General features: G+C 40.9%; 1 long non-coding RNA gene across 2 annotated transcripts; it reads right to left on the bottom strand.

The window, feature by feature from the left end:
* Positions 1–4,128: 4,128 nt before the first annotated feature.
* On the bottom strand, positions 4,129–19,351 carry LOC308576048. 2 transcript variants are annotated; one of them, XR_014003015.1, is made up of 3 exons: positions 19,133–19,351; positions 7,633–7,785; positions 4,129–4,343 (listed from the first exon to the last, which is right to left on the bottom strand). It is a non-coding gene; the product is annotated as an uncharacterized lncRNA (long non-coding RNA). The 2 variants fall into 2 exon arrangements; XR_014003016.1 differs by lacking the exon at positions 19,133–19,351 and adding an exon at positions 8,603–8,663.
* Positions 19,352–22,494: the final 3,143 nt, after the last annotated feature.

Here is a 22,494-nt window from a genome sequence, read left to right as displayed (position 1 = left end):
GAATCCTGATCTTTAATTTAGTAGAGAAATATCCCTCTGCAGAAGGTCCTTTCCCAACACAAAGGGACAGGGACACAACAGGGCACAGCCAGCAGCATGATCCTGAAATGCCTGAGGAGGATTTACACATTCTCATTTTCCAGCTGTGCTGAGCATATCTGAGTGGGGCAGTGGAAGAAGAGCAATACATCACCAACATGGTGCCGTTCAGATGCTGTGGGAATAGAACTCTTACAGTCTCTGAGCATTGCAGCTGGTTGCAGCTGAGGCAAGTGTTAGGGTTGTCCTACTCGCGTGTAGGACCCTAGCAGAGACACATGCCCGACTGGCATGCTCTCTCCCTCCTGGTCAGTTGGGAGCTTTAAAAGCTTTCTCCAGCCTGAACATCACAGCGACTGATACCAATAGGCATTAGCATGCTTAAGGATCCTGCGTAACAAGCTCAGCAGCACAGCATTTTGGCTAATCTACTTTTATTTACATATAATACACTCTGAGCATTCTGACTCAGCTCCTTCCTCTTTCTCATCAGACAGCAAAGAGTAAGAACAAAGGACAATAGTCCCACTTCACGGAACACAGTAATACCAAAACATCCTGTCTCTGTCACTTCCCACTCTGTGGAATGAAAACATACACTGTCATGTGATAGAAAATAATCCCATGATTGCAAACATGGAGCAGGAATCCTATCTGAGTGGGACAGTGGGAAGAAGAGCAATACATTACCAACATGGTGGTGTTCAGATGCTGTGGGAATAGAACTCTTACAATCTCTGACCATTGGCCATGCTGGTTGCAGCTGAAGCAAGTAGCAGCCCAAAAGTTTCTGGAGAGGGGTACCAGATTGGCTATCCGTGGTCTACATCACTGTTCTTCCATATGTTGTTGGACTACAAAACCCATCCCATCATCCTCTGCCAACTTAGACAACTAAGGTCAGGGAGGATAGGAGTTGTAGTCCAACAATATCAGAAGACCCAAGGTCAAAGAACACTGGTCTACGTCGAAAGGGACTTGGTTCTCCCTCAGACTTGGGAAGTGATGCTCAGATGTAATCCGTTTTACAGCCCTCAATCCATCTTCCCTATTTTGAAATTGGAGAGGACACTGATATGTCCAGAGCATAGGTATGGGGCTTTAGATATTTACTAAAGGCAAAGGCAAAGCTATGGGCTGAATCTTGTGTAAATACTGTTGTTGTCTCTATGTACTATATTTACATAAATGCTGTTAAAATGCCCGCATTCCCATATTATATGGTTGCTGGAGACCCATGGAACAGCAGATTGCCTGTAATCATAACAATCAACTCAGATGTGAAAGCTCCTTGTTATGCATAACAGAACGGTAGTAGCTGTTGCTGGTGTCAGCAGAAGCAGGTTGACAGACGCTAGAAGTGCTGAAGGTCAATGGAAAATGGAATTGTGGACCAGAGTGCCAGAAAAGATAAAACCACAAACAAACGAGGTATATCGGAGCTGAGAGAAGTTACGGCTTCTCTTATTAAATGTGCAGAATCGTTGCTTCTCTGCATTCCAACACTAGTGATTTCTATTCAAAGCTGTGTCTGTTGCCTTTAAGTGCCTGAGTAAAGGGAGGCGATTGAGGCCTCTGAGTTTGCAATTCAAGGGCTGAAATGGTCTTTTGTCATGCATGTCCAGCGAAGAAGAATGAGATGAAGAAAGATCAATCGCCACTCACATGCACAATGTGTTGGGAGGGAGGGGAGGGATTCAACAACAGTCGCAAAATGGCTATTTCAAGAAATTTGCCGTGGTTTCAAGGACTTTCATTATTCTAATAGACCTCATTTCTACACACAAACACAACAACAGCAAATGCAAGCTATTGTTCAGTGTTTATAGAGTGCTGAATTCTGATACGTGAAACCCCAAGTGTTTAAAGAAGGGTCACATTAACACCATGCATTTTAAGTGCTATGATGCCACTCTAAAGAGTCATGGCTCGCCTAAAAGAATACTGGGAGCTCCCGTTTGTTAAAAGTCCTGAGAGTTGTTAGTAGAGTCCCTATTTCTCTTGCAGAGCTAAAATTCTCAAAGTGGTTTAACCATCTATCCCTCTTCACAGAGACCTCTGAGAATCGTAGCTGTGAGGGGAAAGGGGGCTTCCTGACATCTCTCAGCACCTTTAGCAAACTGCAGCTCCCAGAATTTTTCGGGGGAAGCCATGACTGTTTAAAATGGTATCATAGTGTTTTAAATATCTGGTGTGAATGTATACCTTCCAACATGTTGAGGCTGAAAACTGGGACCTGCGTCTTCCCAGGTGCACGCCTGCGCAAGTTACATGAGATGCATGAGAGCATGGAACCCAAAAATGTGTGTTTTGGGCTCCCCAATCTTGTGCGTTTTTTGGTGCTGTGCTGAGAGCACTGTGCCCAAACATGGGATGTCCCTTATTAATGAGGGCAATTGAGGGTTAAGGTGAATGTAACTTTGGTGTGCCCCTTTTAATGTGTAAATTGCATCCCTGTAAATAGTTTGTGTTTGAGGTGCTGTGAGCCTCTGAGGTCTGAGCAATTACGACCTCCCAAAATGTCCAGATTAGTGGGTGGCAAAATGATGGCAGGGACTAGGGACACAGTTCAGCAAATATTTTTGGGGGAAGAGCAGTATTCCTCAATAGTGTCGCTTATCATCAACGAGCAAGCAGAGGTTTATCTCCAGCCTTAGCACTTTCTATCTGACAGAAGAAACATCTTCCTCAGACAAGGCATTGTTAATTTACATACTGCATTGTGAATTTATAAGGTTCACTGCCATGGTTCACAAACAGTGGTTATGGTCACCGTCTTAGATGGCATAGAGAATTAGGCCAATTCATGGAGGAACTGGATACCTATGGTTCTGTGCACAAGCTGGCCTGTCTAGGGCTACAGGCTGGTCTATTTCTCTGGCTAACCAAGGGCTCCCAGGTACTGCAATGGCTGCACCCACTCAGGCTGCCCACTGACTGTCCCCAAGGAAACCTACAAAAGCCAGGAAGCATCCAATGAGGTAAACAAAAAGAGCAAGAAATGTTTTTCAGAGATTGTAGCTTATTAACACATAAACCCAATACATTTAGTCTTGAATGAGCCTTCTTCAGGGTCTTGTTTCTTTACAAACTGCTCAAAAACCACCTGTTTTTAAGATCTTACAGGACAGAGCCAATTTTTGAGCAGCATATAAATAAGCTGGTCAGACACACACTTGAAGAAGGCTCTTTTGAGATGATATGTATTGGAATGACATGTATAACTGTCATTCTTTCCAGAAGCATTGACTCTCTCAAATAGGAAGTTCTATCATCGCTTCCTGCTCAGGCTGAGGTTTTCCCTGGGCATCTTCCAGGCTCTGTCCTCATCTTGTTGCTCCTGCCTGACAACTTGCTGGATTGAGAAATACTGATGAGGGATAGTGAAACATCTAGAAACCAGCCTGATGCTCCTCCGCTTGTCACCTAATTAAAAGAAGAAGAATCTGCTGAACAGCTAAAGGCATGTGAATCCCCAAACTTGAGGTGGTTTTCTTGGTCTTATTTTGACTTATTGTGAAATTCCTCAGGTGTTTCTGCCCCAAGCGGCACCCACAAGCTCACTTCACACCTGGCTTTGTGTGAAATTTCACTGGCAACTCTAATCAAGCCTAGGCCCTGTGGCTGACTGCAAATGGTGCAAACGGTGAAATGCTGCAACATCAAGTGGACTGGAAGGACACATATCCCACAGCCAATTCCCTTCTCCTTTGTCAAATAAAAGTCCTCTGTCATATTATTAAACAATTCATAATTCCACAGGGCTTGTCAGACTTCCAAGGTTGGACCTCTGCAACTGCCCAAGAATTATAACAGCCCTGTGATATTCTCACTACATTTCACAAGAGGTCTGATGTGTCTGAAACCTGACAGCTGTCAGGGTCTTATTGCACCAAGCAGGACAGATCATTAATAACTGCAGCTTTATTATTCTACCTCCTTCTCTCCAGGCTCATATTGCCTTTCATCTTTTTTATTGCTCCACTCAAGAGCATCAAGAAAATAAACAAAGCCGGAACAAATGAATCCAATAGAAACACATATTAAAATACACCCATACATTATTTTATAGACATGTACGGCAGTAATTTCACTTATGCTGTCCTTGGTTAAATGTTCATGCTATCCTTACAGGCTCTCTGGTTAGATTTAAGGAGCCATAACAACACCTTCTCCATTCTCCGTCTCTGACTAGCTCATCAGGGAATATGGGTCATGTCAATTACTTTCAGTCAGTTCGCTGTGACTATCCCTGAACGAAAACTCCTGGGATTTTGCGGGTATTCACAAGGAATTTGGAGAGCCTGTTCAATGTGGAGAAAATGCATGTAAACATTAAAGACTGATCTCCGTTGTACTAGTGTTAGACTCCACCTATGACCTCTAAATTACTATAATTAAACACAGTACTTTCAAAGGACAATTAGAGTGGGAGGTTCTGGCATTGTCAAATGTATTTATTTGTATTATTAATGGTAGTATCCAACTAAATAGATCCACTAGCACAAGAATTTCCGCTTGTGCGATGGAACTTCCTCTCCTGCCCCCATTTGCCCTTGTTCCTTTCTGAAATCTGCTCCAGAAGATTTTGGGGAAATCCCAGAGCAGATGTAGGAGGTGGGAGCAGGGGGGCTCACAGGGAAAGGAGAGGGAGGGACATTCCCTTGTGCAGCTAAAAGTCCTTAGTGGCTAAATAGTTGGTTAGCTAAATTTCCATCCCATCCTTTCTCCCAAAGGATCCCAGGGCAACAAACACTAAAATAGTAAAGCAATGGAATTAAGAAATAAAAACATATTAAAAACATCTAAAAACATTTTAAAACACAGTGGTACCTCAGGTTACAGATGCTTCAGGTTACAGACTCTGCTAACCCAGAAATAGTACCTCGGGTTAAGAACTTTGCTTCAGGATGAGAACAGAAATTGAGCGGCAGTGAGGAGGCCATATTAGCTAAAGTGGTACCTCAGGTTAAGAACAGTTTCAGGTTAAGAACGGACCTCCAGAACCAATTAAGTTCTTAACCCGAGGTACCACTGTAGTTGTAAGGATCAGTATCTGCTAGCTACCAGATGCCTAGATAAACGAGAATGTTATTAAGTTCATCCTGAAAGTTAATAATAAGGGAGACAGATGCACTTTACCTTTCCACAAAAGGGACACTGCCACCAAGAAGGCCCTGTCATGGGTTAGCAACAAGTAGCCAGTGCTCAGTGGTGACACTACCAATAGGGTTTCTCCTGCTGATTGTAGGGCCTGAGGTCATTAATAACACTGATTGTGGTAGCATACCTTCCAACGTTTCTCCGATGAAAATAGGAACACCACATTCCATAACGATAATTTTACTATTTATACCCCACACATCTTACTGGGTTGCCCCAGCCACTCTGGGCAGCTTCCAACATATATAAAAACATAATAAAACATTAAACATTAAAAAAAATCCTATACAGGATTGCCTTCAGATGGCATGGTGGGTCAGATAACTCCATATCCTCCAAAACTGCTCCAATGAAAATAGGGACATCCTAAGGAAAAGTGGGACATTCTGGGATCAAATCAGAAACCAGGACAGCTTCTCTAAATCAGGGATGTCCCTGGAAAATAGGGATACTTGGAGGATCTGTGGTTTCCAGGACCGAAATGTTGATAGGAATTTCACTCACAGCAATGAAGAGTAATTTGACGCCATGGCCTTTGGCTACTGCAATAAAGTTTATGATGGTGATGACAAAGAGTATTTCATCTCCCATTTGGCTGTGTCTTGTTTTCATGGTGCACTTTTTAGAAAGTACAGGAAGGATCATGCTCTACATCAGAGATGGGGAACAGGCAGGAAACATCAGGGGAACAGAGGTTGGACTTAAACTCCCATTAGCCCCAGTCAACACATGCAGCGGTCAAGGATGATGGGTTTTGTAGTGTGTAACAACATCTGGTGGGCTACAAGTTCACTATGCTTGCTTTATACAGTATATTTATAGATATAAGCTGTAGGGAGATGAGCAGTGCACTTCTCTGGAACTGGCTTGGGCATGATCACTAATAACGAAGCTCAAATCACACTGTGGCAGCCCTCTAAGCATGGATTTCATTCAATTTATTTCTGTAAATCTGAATATGGCTGAGATGACCAAGTAGCAGCACTGGGTGGATTGCAGATAGTTTGTTCAGACCTGTTTTAAGAAGCATGCATAGAGGCAACTCTCTGTGTTATGTCACCTTGAACACAATAAAGCCTCATTCATCTAGATCTCTTCAATATGGGTCCATTTGAGGTGGGAAAGGCACATATTTTATGTTCCTCATTGCTCTATAGCTATATGCTTTATGTGTCTATCTATTTTGGAGGCCTTTCTGTTGCATACAAATTTTGTAGCATTCCTGGTGACTGGATGTGAATGAGGCTGTGCTCGATTTGAAAGGGAAAATAGAAGGGATTGGTAAGAGAAACCATTTTTTAAAAATGCTTTACGGTTCTTGTCACATTCATCTTCACAGGTACAGGCAGGGAGAAAGCAATTTGTCCAAGGACATAGGATGATCTTCATGGATGATGGGGAGAATGGGCTTCAGGTTGCCACGTGCAATTGTCATGTTCAAATGCAACATGCTATTGCTGGTGCCCTATTGCCCGCAAGCCATAAAATAAACTTGTTTGTTGTGCCAGAAGTTGCTGCTCCCTAGAGGACTTATATGTGGTCTAAGAAGCAGTGAATAAATACCTTCATGCCAGTTCTAGAACTTTCAAGATATTCAAGCATCTTCATATGCCTAAGTCTTTGTAAAAACAAAGGTAGAGCCAAACAATGGATTTTTTCTGCCCACTCTGCCAAGTGTTTATATTACGGTTTGTTTACATGCCGCCTTTTGGCTAAAAAAGGTACCTGAGGCAGCTCACAAAGAACTGATGCACAAATACAAATATATGAACAATACAAATGCTAAACAAAGAAAACAAAACATTAACATTTCAAGAGTATTAAAGCCCAAATACAAAAAAAAAAAAATCATATATGATTCCCCTCAAAACTGTTATACAAAAGCAAAAGTGAGGCAATGGATGCACCATGGAGGAGAAATTTGATCCAGTTCACAGTTAAAGCTGAATCTATCAAACTCACACTTTCAGAAACAAAACGAGAACACAGGCATCCTCCAAAATTCACACTTATCCAATTTTGTGATGTGGTTCTCCAGTGAAGTGGAGGGGAAAGTGTGCCTAAAAATCAATATATTTATGAAATTAACACAAAAATGTGTTATAGTAGGATAAAGGGTTGCACAAATGTGTGTGCTAGTCAAAACTACATACAAAAATGAGCTTATTAGGGGAATTCATACTAAAATGCTTTAGAATTCTCCGGGAGGGAGGGATTGCAGATTGCTGCGGAAATGTGGGGAACTGAATTGAAGATTGGGAAAATGAGACCATTCCATTCCTACTCATCCCTAGTATCAGCCCAATGGATTTAAGAAAGAAAGAAAGAAAGAAAGAGAAGAAGAGAGAAAAGTCACTTCACAACAAATTGATTTCCCAGCTGCTTCTCCTCCCCCGACCTCTGGTGCTCTAATTGTGAGTTTATTCTTACAAACGTATGTTTGGAACCCCACAGTGAAGGAAAGTGGTGTCAGGGCGAGGGGACAGTCCACGGCGGAGAAACAGCAGGCTCAGCAAAGGTTCAGTCATTTGTACACCCACCACTTCTGTGTTATAAATCAGTCCATCCCGGAGGACCTTTTCTCTGAAAAATGAGAAAAAGAAACCATCAGGGTCATGTTAAACACACAGGCACATTTAACTAATTCCTGAAAGGTAGCATCCATTGAAAAGCAGCCTCTAAAACAGATCTGGCACAGATTTGGCTGTGCTGTTCGAAAAGAGAATGGGAGAATAAATGGGCACTGCTTTTCTGATGTGCCCTCCTTACATTTTCTGCTCATGATTAACTTGATGTATGGAGCCTTCTGTTTTCATCAAAACAAACCACCTCCCTGCCTCTAAATCTCAGAATCCCATGAAGGGTGACTGTTTGACTTTTCTATACTCTTCACAGTTACTTCACTTTGTCAGGACAAAATGCTTCTCCGTCTCTGTGATTTCCTTTTTGCATTTCTGAGGCAATACCACCATAGCCCATCCCTTTCCCTCCTTTTCTTTCTTCTCCTCTTCCTTTCGCTCCCTGAAATCTGATCTTTGAAGAGGATTGGACAAGGTGTGTTATCTTTGTGGACTTCAAACACTTGAAGCTTCTTGGGAAGATCTGAGCTGTTTGATCTCACTCTATACCTCTCTCCCTCTCCCTCTTTGTCTTTTTCATTTCCTTTTCCAATAGTGCTCACACCATCCCTTTCCCCAGACCTTTTGTTCTTCTCATAATCCTATTCTTTTATTTCTCTCATAAACTTATTTCACCTCACAGATGCCTCCCACTATGCAACTCTCCCCCCCCCCCTTAATAGTGATGCCTGCTACTATGATACTGAGCTGCAGTTTTTCCCATCGACTCAATTCTCTGAATTGTGTTCAAGAGCCTAGAAATGAAATTAGGAAACCTTTACCTTTCCGTTTAGCAGGTTGTGCATGATAAATTAAATTATTTGTATATATTAGCAAGCTTATTGTTAAGTTGTGGGTGAACATATCAGACGACACAGCGATTCTTCAAACAGCTCTTGTTTATTCACAGGCCAGAACAGATCTGAACTGAAGAGCTCAGTCAGCCTGCTTATATAGAGCTCCAGTACAATGTAACTGTAACAATCTTCTAAAACTATCCAATCACTGAATGCCACTTTCGATCCCTTATTTGCATAACTATCTACAGTATCCCCCTGCTGGCCCAGGGTGAGAACTTCAGTACATAACACATATATTTCAATGGATGACCTATGAAACTTCTGTAAGCAACTTGTGTGTGATGTCCTCAGGTAGGGGTGGTGTGGGGGGTTGAGAGGTGACTGTGTCAGTTATGCAGCTAAGTTCCCTGTGGGGAACTGAATCATACAGCTAAACCCTCCAGAAAGCAGGGTTGAAGTCACTGCTCATAAGCTGAATGATGTCATAATTAAGTTCCATGAATGACAGGTGGGTTGTCCCTCTTACCCATCAGACCTGGTCCATGGGTCTGGCAACCAATATGGATCTGGCCTGTTAGGCCAAAAAAAACTTCTCTACCCTGATCTACAGGATACCTCAACCAGACGATTCCTGTTTCCCCATCTGACTTTATGCAGCATCTACCTACAGTACTTACCCCAATACTTTTCACCACACTACCATTAATGCAGAAGCAATATTATAACTCTCCAATTGAATTATTAGGCCTTGCTTCAGGTTTCCTTTGTGTGTGATGTTCAGCTTTGTGGGGCCCATAGCAGCTGGATCAAGCAACCCAGCAATGCATGCCAGGTAACTTCCACGTAGGACTTCAGATATGGAATTAATTTTTATTTGTTCTCTCAGACTTTTTTTAATTTAAAAAGTTAAACTTTTAAATTGCCTCCTTCATTTTATTTTTTTTGTAGATCACTACTGCCATTATTTAAGGGACACAGGTGGCGCTGTGGGTTAAACCACAGAGCCTAGGGCTTGCCAATCAGAAGGTCGGCGGTTCGAATCCCCGCGATGGGGTGAGCTCCCGTTGCTCAGTCCCTGCTCCTGTCAACCTAGCAGTTCGAAAGCACGTGAAAGTGCAAGTAGATAAATAGGTACCGCTCTGGCGGGAAGGTAAACGGTGTTTCCGTGTGCTGCTCTGGTTCGCCAGAAGCAGCTTAGTCATGCTGGCCACATGACCCAGAAGCTGTACGCCGGCTCCCTCGGCCAATAAAGCAAGATGAGCGCTGCAACCCCAGTGTTGTCCGCGATTGGCCCTCATGGTCAGGGGTCCCTTTACCTTTACTACCATTATTTAAGCTGCCATATACTTGTATGAAACTTTTCTATTTCTTAATTGTACATCTCATTAAATGCCTTTTTAGGAAGCAAAGTGATACATAATTTTAAGAATGTATAATGTAGCATGCAAGTGTGGAGAACTGCCTTAGGATACTAATTCAATTCCCTACTCAGCCATGAAGTCCACTGGATGACCTTGAGCCAGCCACCATCTCTCAGTCTAACCTACCTCACAGGGATGGTGTTTGAGGGAAGCGAACCATGTGCACTGCCTTGAGTCCCAGGATATTCATGTAATAAAATGAATATATAATTGTGACATGGAACTACTATATCTTTCTATCTATCTTTCTATCTCTTCTCAGTTTTTGATTCCCATTCCCTGAAATGCCAAGAGGTAGGAAGTATGAGCAGTCTGCTTCTCAGATTATTTTATTGGTACTCGCTTCACCCGCATCTGCAGTAGCCATTACAGACCCTCATCCATCCATCCAGTCACCCAAACCCAACTTCAGAGAATGCTACGAATTGCAAGCCAATTGAATTTGATATACTTGCCCCCAAAGAAATGTATTTAAAGTCTGAGATTGCCTTCAACTCACAGAATTTAAAAAATAACCTTGTTTTCCCCAGCCTTCCGGTTCATTATGAAGTAGCAGGGAGGCAGGCAGCTCAGTCAGTCCTCAGGCCCGATGTGTCATCTTCACCTGGAACAGAATCAGTGTCCTAGCCTTCGGAGGCTCTGGGCTACAACAGTCATAAGGACAACAACAACCCACTGGACACGGCAAACATATTTTGCTTGTGTCCATATTTCTCTTGCCCTTGTTACATGAAATGTCTTTCTCGACCGTTGACCAATCACAAAGGGGGGGAAAGCCAGTTGTTTCCAAACGATGCTATTAAAAAACAAAATGACCCGTCTTGTACCAAATGGCACACTTCCCAAAGTGATAAGTAAACTTGCATTTTCTTGAGCACTCTGTTTGAGCTAATAATTTACAAGAGCATGAAAATAGCTGCCCTGACAAAGTCTCTGGCTGGTCAAAATACAAACCCAGCCTAATGTCTGGGCTGTCACACTCCAGAATAATGTACATTTCTCCACTAACAAATCAAACTGCTCTGTTCTCTCCCTTAGGCAACCTTTTCTTTATTACCGTCTACAGCTGTCTGCTGAGCCAACTTTTCAGTTTGGTACTATGACCCAGTGGTATTCTACTGTAAATTCCCAAAGCTTATTCACTCTGTCTTCTGCGCTGCGAGTGTTGGTGGAGAAAGGGGCTTTATTTTTATTGTGACAATAAATTCTCCTTGTGAGAGAGCCAGGCCCTTTGCTAGTAGCACCGTAGGACAGAATGAGGGCCCAGAAACTGTGGAAAACAAAATGTTCACAATAGAAGCAACCGACTGGTAGGGAAGACAAGAGATTTGTTATCCTGACTGGACAATATAGGCAAGGGACATCACGAGCACCTGCTTACAATACATTCTTGGAAATCCACGATCCATGGTAAAGAATGTGAGCCTCCCCCAGGAAGCAAAGTGGTAAATGCTAGATCAGAAGTGAGGGAAGTTTTCTAACCTGAGGGCCACATACCCTCTCAGGCAACCTTTCAGGGTCCACATTCTAGAAGGACGTGAATCTTACACAGCAATCCTGGAAATTTGCTAAGGCTAAAAGAGAAAGTGATTGGCCCATTGGCTTAGCAGGAATTTGAACTTGGGTCTCTCCACTCTGCCCAATGCTGTAGTCCAGGTAGCTTATTCAGGGTCCTCAAGATGTTATTGATCCCCAACACATCTCAGCCTCAGTCAGCATGGTCAATAGTTGGGGTGATGTGGTTCCAAAACATCTGGAGGGCACCATTTTGGCCACGTCTGCTCTAGCCACTTTACTAAAGGTAAAGGTAAAGGGACCCTTGACCATTAGGTCCAGTCTTTACCGACTCTGGGGTTGCGGCTCTCATCTTTCTTTATTGGCCGAGGGAGCCGGCATATAGCTTCCGGGTCATGTGGCCAGCATGACTAAGCCGCTTCTGGCGAACCAGAGCAGCGCATGGAAACGCTGTTTACCTTCCCAGTGGAGCGGTAGCTATTTATCTACTTGCACTTTGATGTGCTTTCGAACTGCTAGGTTGGCAGGAGCAGGGTCCGAACAACAGGAGCTCACCCCGTTTAACCCACAGCACCACCCGCGTCCCGTCACTTTACTACTTAGCCACTAAAAGTGAATGGGTCAAAACTTTTGTGGGATGGCCAAAAGTTGCAGGGGATGAGATCAATTCCAGTTATCGCATTTGTGGATCACCGAGTCCATTCTTGTGTTCCACATGATTTAACAGGAAAGCAGATCATTCAGAAAGTTCAGCTTACATGCTGATTAGCCTGCTGCTCACAACAGCAATATTACTTCTTCTTTTTTGCAGGTCAATCAAACATCACGCGGAGACTCTGAAGCTGCTTCTGGACTTAGGAACACCCCTTTACAACAACTGAAAATATACTTTATTGATATTCTGCTAGAAAATAGTTCTAATAATAGCGTTCTAGATGAATGTAAAGGTCTGGCTACTGAAGTGAAATAAATGTAGCATCTGTCGATGTGCTCATATTTGAATTATTTCATATCACCACGGAAAGCAGTGAGTTAAAATTGATGCATAAAGTCCTCCAAGGAAGGAGACTCCACCACACTCCTTGGCAGCAAATTCGACAGTGACAGTGGAATTTGCTGCCAAGGAATTTGCTGCTGTGGTGGAGTCTCCTTCTTTGGAGGTCTTTAAGCAGAGGCTTGACAACCAGATGTCAGGAGTGCTCTGATGGTGTTTCCTGCTTGGCAGGGGGTTGGACTCGATGGCCCTTGTGGTCTCTTCCAACTCTATGATTCTATGATTCTATGAAATTCCACTGTCGAACAGCTCTTACTGTCAGGAAGTTCTTCCTAATGTTTAGGTGGAACCTTCTTTCTTGTAGTTTGGATCCATTGCTCCGTGTCTGCTTCTCTGGAGCAGCAGAAAACAACCTTCTGCTTCTCTGGAGCAGCAGAAAACATCCTTTTATATATTTGAACATGGCTATCATATCACCCCTTAACCTCCTCTTCTCCAGGCTAAACATGCCCAGCTCCCTTAGCCGTTCCTCATAAGGCATCGTTTCCAGGCCTTTGACCATTTTGGTTGCCCTCCTCTGGACACGTTCCAGTTTGTCAGTGTCCTTCTTGAACTGTGGTGCCCAGAACTGGACACAGTACTCCAGGTGAGGTCTGACCAGAGCAGAATACAGTGGCACTATTATTTCCCTTGATCTAGATGCTATACTCCTATTGATGCAGCCCAGAATTGCATTGGCTTTTTTAGCTGCCGCGTCACACTGTTGGCTCATGTCAAGTTTGTGGTCAACCAAGACTCCTAGATCCTTTTCACATGTACTGCTCTTAAGCCAGGTGTCACCCATCTTGTATTTGTGCCTCTCATTTCCCCCCCCCCCCAAGTGCAATACTTTACATTTCTCCCTGTTAAAGTTCATCTTGTTTGTTTTGGCCCAGTTCTCTAATCTGTCAAGGTCGTTTTGAAGTGTGATCCTGTCCTCTGGGGTGTTAGCCACCCCTCCCAGTTTGGTGTCATCTGCAAATTTGATCAGGATGCCCTTGAGTCCATCATCCAAGTCGTTGATAAAGATGTTGAATAAGACCGGGCCCAAGACAGAACCCTGTGGCACCCCACTAGTCACTCTTCTCCAGGATGAAGTGGAACCATTGATGAGCACCCTTTGGAAGTACATGTAGGAAGTGACCCACAAACCTTCCGTTCCAATACTTGGCATGTTCACAAATGCATTATGCTGAGGTTCAGGAGTGGAATGTTTCTCATTTTTTATTTGCCAGTGCAAAATAGTTTTGCCAGCCAGTTAGCTGAATATTTTTATTAAAATACCCTGCTGAAACTTCCAGCTTCATATTTGGTCATTAGCTGAGTAACCTGCCAAGGTAATACTCTGTAGTTAATGACCTTATTTTATGTCCTTTAATATTCTTTGTTCCTACAGGGTTGTTTACGGCAATGAATAAAATTATATGATCCATGCATAAGATCAAGGAATAGAAAACAGAGCAGTGAAATTAATGTATATTTATCTATACCACAGCTGAAGAAATATGGATGGACGTTTTGATGGGTAACAAAATGAATTAAACCAAAATTAATCACATGGTAACTATGTCTGATATAATAAACAATTTTTTCAGGAGGACCTCATAGATACAGCGCCATAACCACACAGTCACTTGATGCTGGGCACTCCATTCACTTTGAGGATGTTGCCAAGGTTGGCCACATGAATTATTTGGAACAATTCCAGCCAAAGAGTCCTTGAAGTTCTACCACAGTTGCTCGAATGAGTGGCTCAATGAGAAAGCCGGCTTTATTTATTTCCTTAATTTTTAAAGGCAGTTTTCACCTGCTCTTCATTAAAGTAAATACAAAATTGTAATAATAAAGCCATTTTAAAAGCAAATAAGAACAGTAAATATTAATCAAATCCCAAAACAGTTCAGCAAAGGTGAAAAAAAATCATTTTCGGTTTTCTCCTGCTTTCCAACTCAGGCATGTGGGGGTCCGCAGCAGAAATATCAGAGTGGAGGTGTGCATTCAACTTTATAGTCAACGGTTGTGCAATCTGTGTACCTGTGTACACAAACATTTAGGTTGCACACTTGCAAATAATATGCATATTGCATTCAATGGATGTACAGTCCATGCACCTATTTGCAAAACATGGGTAGTACAAATCAACAAGTGTACACTCTTTTACTCAAACACATGTTCAGTGTAATGTGTGAATAAGCCTGAACCTCTTTTTGTACATATAGTTCTATTATGGGTATACACATTCTAGATCTAGGATTCTAAGGTCCTAGCCTAGGATCCTTTCTTTTCATTTTATCAGATATTAAACTTGTGTGTGACCCACGGAAGACATCCCCAATCTTGTAGGCCAATTCTCTGAGATTACTATATTCAATGTGGAACTTGAATCTTGAGTTTTTGTTAACAAACAGTTTGAAAGACCTTGGTCTCTGATAATTTTTTTCATCATCTCTAGAATATTACATTCTCTTAAATCACAATGATCAACATGCCTACACAGAAGTCAGACCCTGTGAGTTCATTGGGGCTTACTCCCAAGTTAATGGTTAGCCTTAGAATGCAAGCCAGAGCTTTTCAGGATTGGGAGGTATATGTAGAAAGTGAAGTTCTCAGTACTTTAAAAGTCCTCAGTTCTCCTAAAAGTCAATTGGCCAATAGATACACAGACAAAGGCACTATAGGTTCCAAAAAATAGAATTAGCTCACTGGCATTAAAAAAAATCAGACATTGAAAGTGACAATATTATCCTTAGTTTTATGTTGATTCCTCTTCTGCTGTGCATAACAGCCAACCCATTTTTATTTCAGCTTTTAGTGATGTCAAAGAACCCCCAAATGCAAATCTTGGTTTATACTTACAATGAATAATATCTTCATCTGTTGCTTACATAAGCTTCACATTGGCACAGATTTCCCATTAAAGGGAGGGTACCCTTGGAGGATGTTACTACAGCTGAGAGCTGTAACTTAAGAGGAAATGGAAGGTTTTCTACAGAGGAATCCTTTTCTTGATCCCAATGAGTTACAAATAAGGAAACAGTTTATCCCATGAAATGAAAACTTACCTCTATGGAAAATAAATGTGAAGTTTTAATACTTATATTTATGACTTTTGCCCAACTTGACCAGTTACAAGGGTGTTCATTAAAATCTATCATCATCATCATCATCATCATCATCATCATCATCATCATTATTATTATATTTGTATACCACCCTATACCCACAGGTCTCAGGGTGGTTCACTTATTAAATGAATGGCAGGTGCCTGAACCCTTGGAAAAGGCAGGTGTTGTGAGATCTGTATGGAAAATAATCCCTCCCTTACATTTCATAACATTTATACACCTCTTGATTTAAGAAAAACCCTCAAACCAGTTTATAAAAGATAAAACAGGAAAATCAAGCAAATCTCAGAACCATATTTTAAAACATACAAAAGTTAAAATATTAAAACACAATAAAATTCCTTCATGGTCATTTTCTAAGCTGAAAAATCACAGGATGGCACTCTCAAATATTTCATTTCCAGATGGGAGTGAGTTATGGCACATTATCTTTCAGCTCTGTTGGAAGCAGTAAATTTTTCTGGACCTATTTCAATCTGGCTTGACCCAAATGGACTTTAGGCTCCGTTTAGGTACAGTGCTCTACAGAGAGATTTACGAAACCTGACCATCAGGTTTTGTGAAGCCCCTTGCAAAGGGAAACATCACTCTGGGTGATAGTACAGCTGTGTGACTTCCTTTGCAGAATTAGTAATCATAATGTACCAAGGTGATTTCAAGATCACTGCCATGTGCTATACAGTGGTACCTTGGGTTACATACACTTCAGGTTACATACGCTTCTGCTAACCCAGAAATAGTGCTTCAGGTTAAGAACTTTGCTTCAGGATGAGAACAGAAATCATGCTCTGGCGGCGCGGTGGCAGCGGGAGGCCCCATTAGCTAAAGTGGTGCTTCAGGTTAAGAACAGTTTCACGTTAAGAACGGACCTCTGGAACAAATTAAGTACTTAACCCGAGGTACCACTGTATATGTATGGGGCTATGGAAATTACAACAGATGCAAAATGCAGAATAGTGGGAATGCAGTAGCTAGATCTCTTCTATTGAGAAAACTTCAGCCTCCATCCTCATCAATCAGCCTACTCCAAGAGAGGAGTAGGAAACATTTGGCTCTCTAGATGTTGTTCCAGCTCCCATTGGCCCATCCAAAATGGTCAATAGTTAAAGATGAGGGGAGTTGTACTCTCTAAGAATGTCTGGAGGGCCACAGATTCCCATCGCTCCTTGGCATTTTCACTCATCAGTGAGCCAGGATTAGCTGAAACTTGCTGTTAAATGTTCACTTTGCCATTGCCAGGCTGGGTGCCTCATACTGTGCAGAGCAACCCTCAGAACTACCTGTTCTTGATTTGCTTAAGTACCAGAAGTGCCATGTAGATGGAATCAATTTACACCCTGATGTCTCAGCATTGATGAGCTACAGAGCCAATTTAGGTTCTATTTAAATGCATGAATAAGATGAAAGCTTTTGAAATTAAGTGGTTTAGTTGTTTGTAAAGTAGCACAGGATTTCATTTTTTTATTTTTAAAAAAAATAAATATATATGAGTATATTATCTTGGAATGCTTCCTGTTCCTTATATATTTGAACCAGGGCTATACAGCTGAAGTTTCTCTTATGTATGACTACCTGGAATGCAATTGCTATTTTAAAATAATTTGAGTAACTTCCCCTGTATGTACTTTAGTATAACGCTTGGAATCATGTTTTCATCTTGATACAATGAGATGAAACCAGCCAGCCATGCCCCTCAGCCCGTGCTTTAAAAACAGTAATTTGCAAGCTTTAATTCCTCAACCATTAATCCTGTTTCCTGTTTTTCTTGTTAGTCTGTTTCCTCAAACCCCCATTCATCCTCCTCATCTAGAGTAGTTCAAATATATTCAGTTTTGCAACCTATTTTTGTGTGTATGAATGTGTATGATCTCTCCAAGCCCTCAGCAAGGCATCTGTAATGTTGTGTAATGACAGGATTAAGAAAGTAAAAATACCAAACTCATTGCTTTAGACTAACAATTTATTAGGCATTCATTACTGCCAAACTCAATGTGAGCCTATAAATTTGCATGCATTTTATTTTTTTTACTGATGTGACCCAATTAGAGAGAGAATTGAATTTCATTAAAACGTATATATACACTGCCTTTCATTCCAATAAAGAGCTTCTTTCCTCTGTGCCTTTCATGTCTTACCCAGGGTCTTTTTTCAAGAAAAGCTGCAGGCTGATGCATTGTGTATTTAGACTCAGAACTTTACCTTTCACTTCTGTCAATTCATCCCCCCCCTTCCCATTTTCTAGCGAGCCAGATGTGTCACTTTCAAGTATGAAGGATAATCCCTCTCGCTTCCACAGACATTATTGTTAGATTCTTTGAAGTGTGATCAGCAAGAACATGCATGGATGAGTGTGTGTTCCTGCACTCACTCCAAAGCTTTGCAACTTCCACAATGCCCACCTTCTCCCTTATCTTCAATATGAGAGCATACAATGCGTATTGGGTCTTCTGCATTGTTCATAAATCTCCAGGGCATAGTCTCCTTTTTTCCCTTTTCCTTTCTTTTTTTAAAGGCCTTTTTGTGTGACATTTACCTTGTGAAAGAGAAAGAATCATCTGGGGACTGCACTTCCAGATAGCTATAATTCTGTCCTAAGGGGGCATTTTAGCTAGTCCTGGTTACTGCCAGTCCATTTTGGATGTGTGTGTGTAATGTACAACCAATCAGTAGTGCTGGGCACTTGTGCCAAGGTAGGTGAGCTGGCATTACTGATGCCTGCAGACTGCCGAGATTGAGCCCACGGATAGCGTCGGATTGTTCTGGATCACATTAGGCATGACTGAAGGGCAATCTGTCCAGAAGCCCATCAGAATTCTGGCCCACAGTGTATTGGCTCCTAAATTTGAGCCTGAGGGATATTTGGCAGGGATTTAACCAGCTTCATTCATTGGCCAAGGAAGGGAAATATATTGGAACAGCCAGACCAGCAAAGAAACCTCTTTGACAATAGGCCGAACCAGGTCATTAGGTAAAGCCTAGCTTCTGGGGCAGGCCTGCTTCCTAAATAACAAGGCAATGTGGTTTCTTGTTCATTGCCTGTGCCTCACTTCCCCAAACATGGCCCTGTTGATGGCAGAAGCCAGGTCTCACAACACCTCTCCCTTTTCATTGAGTTTGTTCATTGTTGCAGTCCGGCATTTCATCTCCACACCTAGTGAGTCTTGGTGTCTGAGAATTATCAATTTGGAACTTGTATGACATAAGCATGACCTAAAGTGATCATAATGGGATGGAACACAAATGGAAGGACATCCTATCTGTAGAATACTGAAAGAGGGACCATTTAGAAAAAGGTTGTGTAAGAAAAACATTCAGTTAAGCGAGCATGTGGCGTTTGCCTGTTCGTTTGAAAATGTCTGTATGGGGGAGAGAAAGGGTTAATGTGTAGACCAATAGGAAAGCCGGAGGCGGAGCCTACCTGTTTATAAAAGGGCTTAGCCTGAGGTTTGGAGGTGGGTAGTTGGTTGGTTTTAGTGGGTTGATTGGTTGGGAAAGGCAGTTGGAAAAGCAGTTGACAGACAGTTGGGATTAGAGAGACAGTTAGTGCAGTTGGTTCTTGTGTGAGGAGAGGTAGAAGAGTTAGAGACTGGATAAAATAAGACTAAGAAGGTAAAGAGTAACAATGTTTTGAATGCAGTTAAAGTTTAATAGCAATAAACTACACTCTTCTTTGTTAAACTAAAAACCTGAGTGAGACTAAGTGATTTACTGGGGAGGACTGGTTGGTGGCAGCGGATTAGTGGTGTACGGGTCAATAGTCCATGAGATGATTGGGGGCTCTGTACAAGTGCCACAGAAACCAAATGCCTCTTCTTGTTTTTTGCCTCAGACTTGCCTCGTGTTGTTGTATTTAGTTTCTCTCATTATCTTATTTTGTTACAGTTTTCTTTACTATAAGGGGGAAGTGGGGCAGATTGATGCAGAAAAATTCAATCTCATATTTTATGTACCAAAATGAGTCAAATAATAAAAAATTTTTGCTTTATGCATGGCATAACTAATCAATATTATAATAGCAATCAAAAGAACCATTGAAGTTAGAAGATAATGAGAATATAATGACTTGAGTAAAAAATGGATTTTGTATCATTCTGCCCCACCTAGGGGCACTTTGATACAGTGGATGGGGCACTTCGATACAAAGTGTAAATTGTATGAGAATGGTAATTATTTACAAAAATGTAGTTACAAAAAACAATTTTTATTGTGAGAGATCATAATCAGCTTTACAATTTGTTACTTAAAATCTAAATTACGTATCAAAACTAAGTGTTTCACACATATCATAGACTTTATGGCAGGTTTTTTAAAGAAAACATCAAAAATTATATTAATCTTTCCTCAAACACCTATCCATTTAAAAAAAAAACTTTGGGAAAACTTTAAAAAGTATAAGAACTCACATTAGGTAGTCAAAAAATAGTAATTTAAACAAAATGCTTAGAAAAAAATAAGATAATTAATGTTTAGCTTCTATTGCACATTAAATCCACTGAAGTCAAAATAAATAGTATAAAGAGATGATGTTCGAGATGTGCCCTTTGAGAAACTTGGTTTTGGCAACTGCAAAACAACATCCTTGAAATCAACGCTTGCCTTATCTTCTACAATGGGGAAGACAAACATACAAGATCCTGTTTTTCCCCTGAGATATGACACTTGATAATCGGTCATATTATATTTAGAAATGACTTTGGCCATGTAGTAAACAACAGTTTTGTTTTGTTTTTTTCAAATTTCATGAGTAGGAAATCAGTTTAGAGATGCAAACTTGTATATTGGGGCACTACTGTACATTAGCGGGTCACTTTGATACACTAAGACACAGGGCACATTGATATGTATAAAAGTGCCCCAACGGACATTTTCAGAAAACTAACAATTATTAATAAAACCACTGAACTTATTTAAAAATCACATGTAATCCTGATTACTGAATGGGATAACTTACCTTTGGTATTTTAAAATCTTAACTAAATGACGTAAAATAGCATTGGAACACTTTTACATTTCACGTAATTTTTTAGTTGGCCAAGCTAAAAACACACCTACTATTGTCAAACGCCAGCGGCAAACTGGTGGTTGGCGCGGTTGCAGCTGTCATACTCACACATTTATAGACACATTTTAGTGATGTCACAACACGAATAACGTTTCTCGATATTGAAATATTCTTGGTGTATCAGTGTGCCGCTTGCATCAATGTGCCCTGCCTCCCCCTAAAGCTTAGTTTACATTTACTTGAGCCACTTATTCTTCTCAAAGAGAAAGTAACTCTGCTGAAGTCTAAGTGCTGTCTTATGTAGGAGGGTCTTGGGGGTGACGGCAGAAAGGGAGCTAATGGCTTGCTTAGTAGTGCACTCAGCTTTTCACTTCCTTACACTTATATTTGAATAGTTCTTGGTTCTTGAGGTCAACAAGAGACTGCTCTGCAAATTTTGATCTGCATATTTTTTATTTTTTATTTGCGGGGGGTGGGGTGGATGGGATACAGAGAGTTCATTAACTTGTTTCTTCCAAATATTTTCTTTATGTCATAAAACATATGATGTAACTTTTTTGTCTTTTTTGTTTAGTGTTTTCTGCCCTTTTTGTCTTTTTTCTTTTTCTTTTTGTCTTTTTCTTTTTAGCACCAAAGTGCGGTGCTAGTTTGATGAGTGTATCTGTTTTTTCTTGCGTGTATGCTTCTTTTTATTTTTTTATTTTTTTTACTTTCTTTATGTGCAAAAGAAATTCAATAAAAAGTAATTAAAAAAACAAAACAAATATTTTCTTTATGGTGCCTTCTCTTTGAAATTTATGGGAGTCACTTAAGTGTCAGATAAGCTAAGTGGTGCATTTCATTAATGGGATTTAATAGAGAAGACCTTAAGATGGTTTGCCGTACTTGTTTACAATACATATAATTCATAAGAAGGACATCACTCAAGCGAGAATTGCTGTGTGATTGTAGCAAGGTTATAAATGGGATTTTATTCTCTCTTTTTCGAGTTAATGGTAGCCTGACTGGGAAAACTACACATAAAAGAGATTTAATGAGTCTTTAGAAAAGTGTTAAAAAATACAATACACAACTCATAAATTACAGTTATAATCTTGAATCCAGTCATGTTGGCTAGAATATTATTTGCTCCAGCAGCCATTTTTGTTAGGCTATGAACAGGCTGTTCCTATGTTGCAGCTACTCATAAGGTTCTGCTGTAGACCCCTTGACTTTTGCTTTATAAAATAAGCAACTGCACTGGATTGAATACACCTGACAGGAATCATAAGAGCGCAAGCTCAAGTTCACGCTAAATTAATTCGTGTACTAAAGAAGGCCTCAGTTTTGGTTTGCATTAAAGAATCTCGAGAATGATCCTTAAGCTGCATGCACGCACAATCTGCTTTAAAGCAAACTTATTCCATTGAGTCTAACCACTGTTGAGCCTTTCCAGGCATTTCATCAGCAGTGGATTAATAATGTAAAGTATTCTATGAGATGAGTTATTTGTTTTTGCTAGGTGATTAAAAGGAATCACTCGGAAAACCATGCGGGTTTATTACAATAATAACATTCATAAAGCGATAACAAATACGAGTGCCATATTATCATCCAGATCAGTCATTAATAGTCACAATTGCTACTTAAGGTTCCTAAATCAGTTACACAGACCAGCTCAGAAGATCATTTCATTTAATAATACTAATAAACGAAATGAGTTGCTGATTACATTGATCGTAAGCAGGAAGAAAAGACGCTATAATTAAAGAAGATACACGGGCAGAAATAAGCCAGTG

Source organism: Podarcis bocagei (genome assembly GCF_964188305.1).
Source record: "Podarcis bocagei genome assembly, chromosome: 1".
Classification (NCBI taxonomy): domain Eukaryota; kingdom Metazoa; phylum Chordata; class Lepidosauria; order Squamata; family Lacertidae; genus Podarcis; species Podarcis bocagei.
This window is presented reverse-complemented; position numbering and strand designations above follow the sequence as displayed.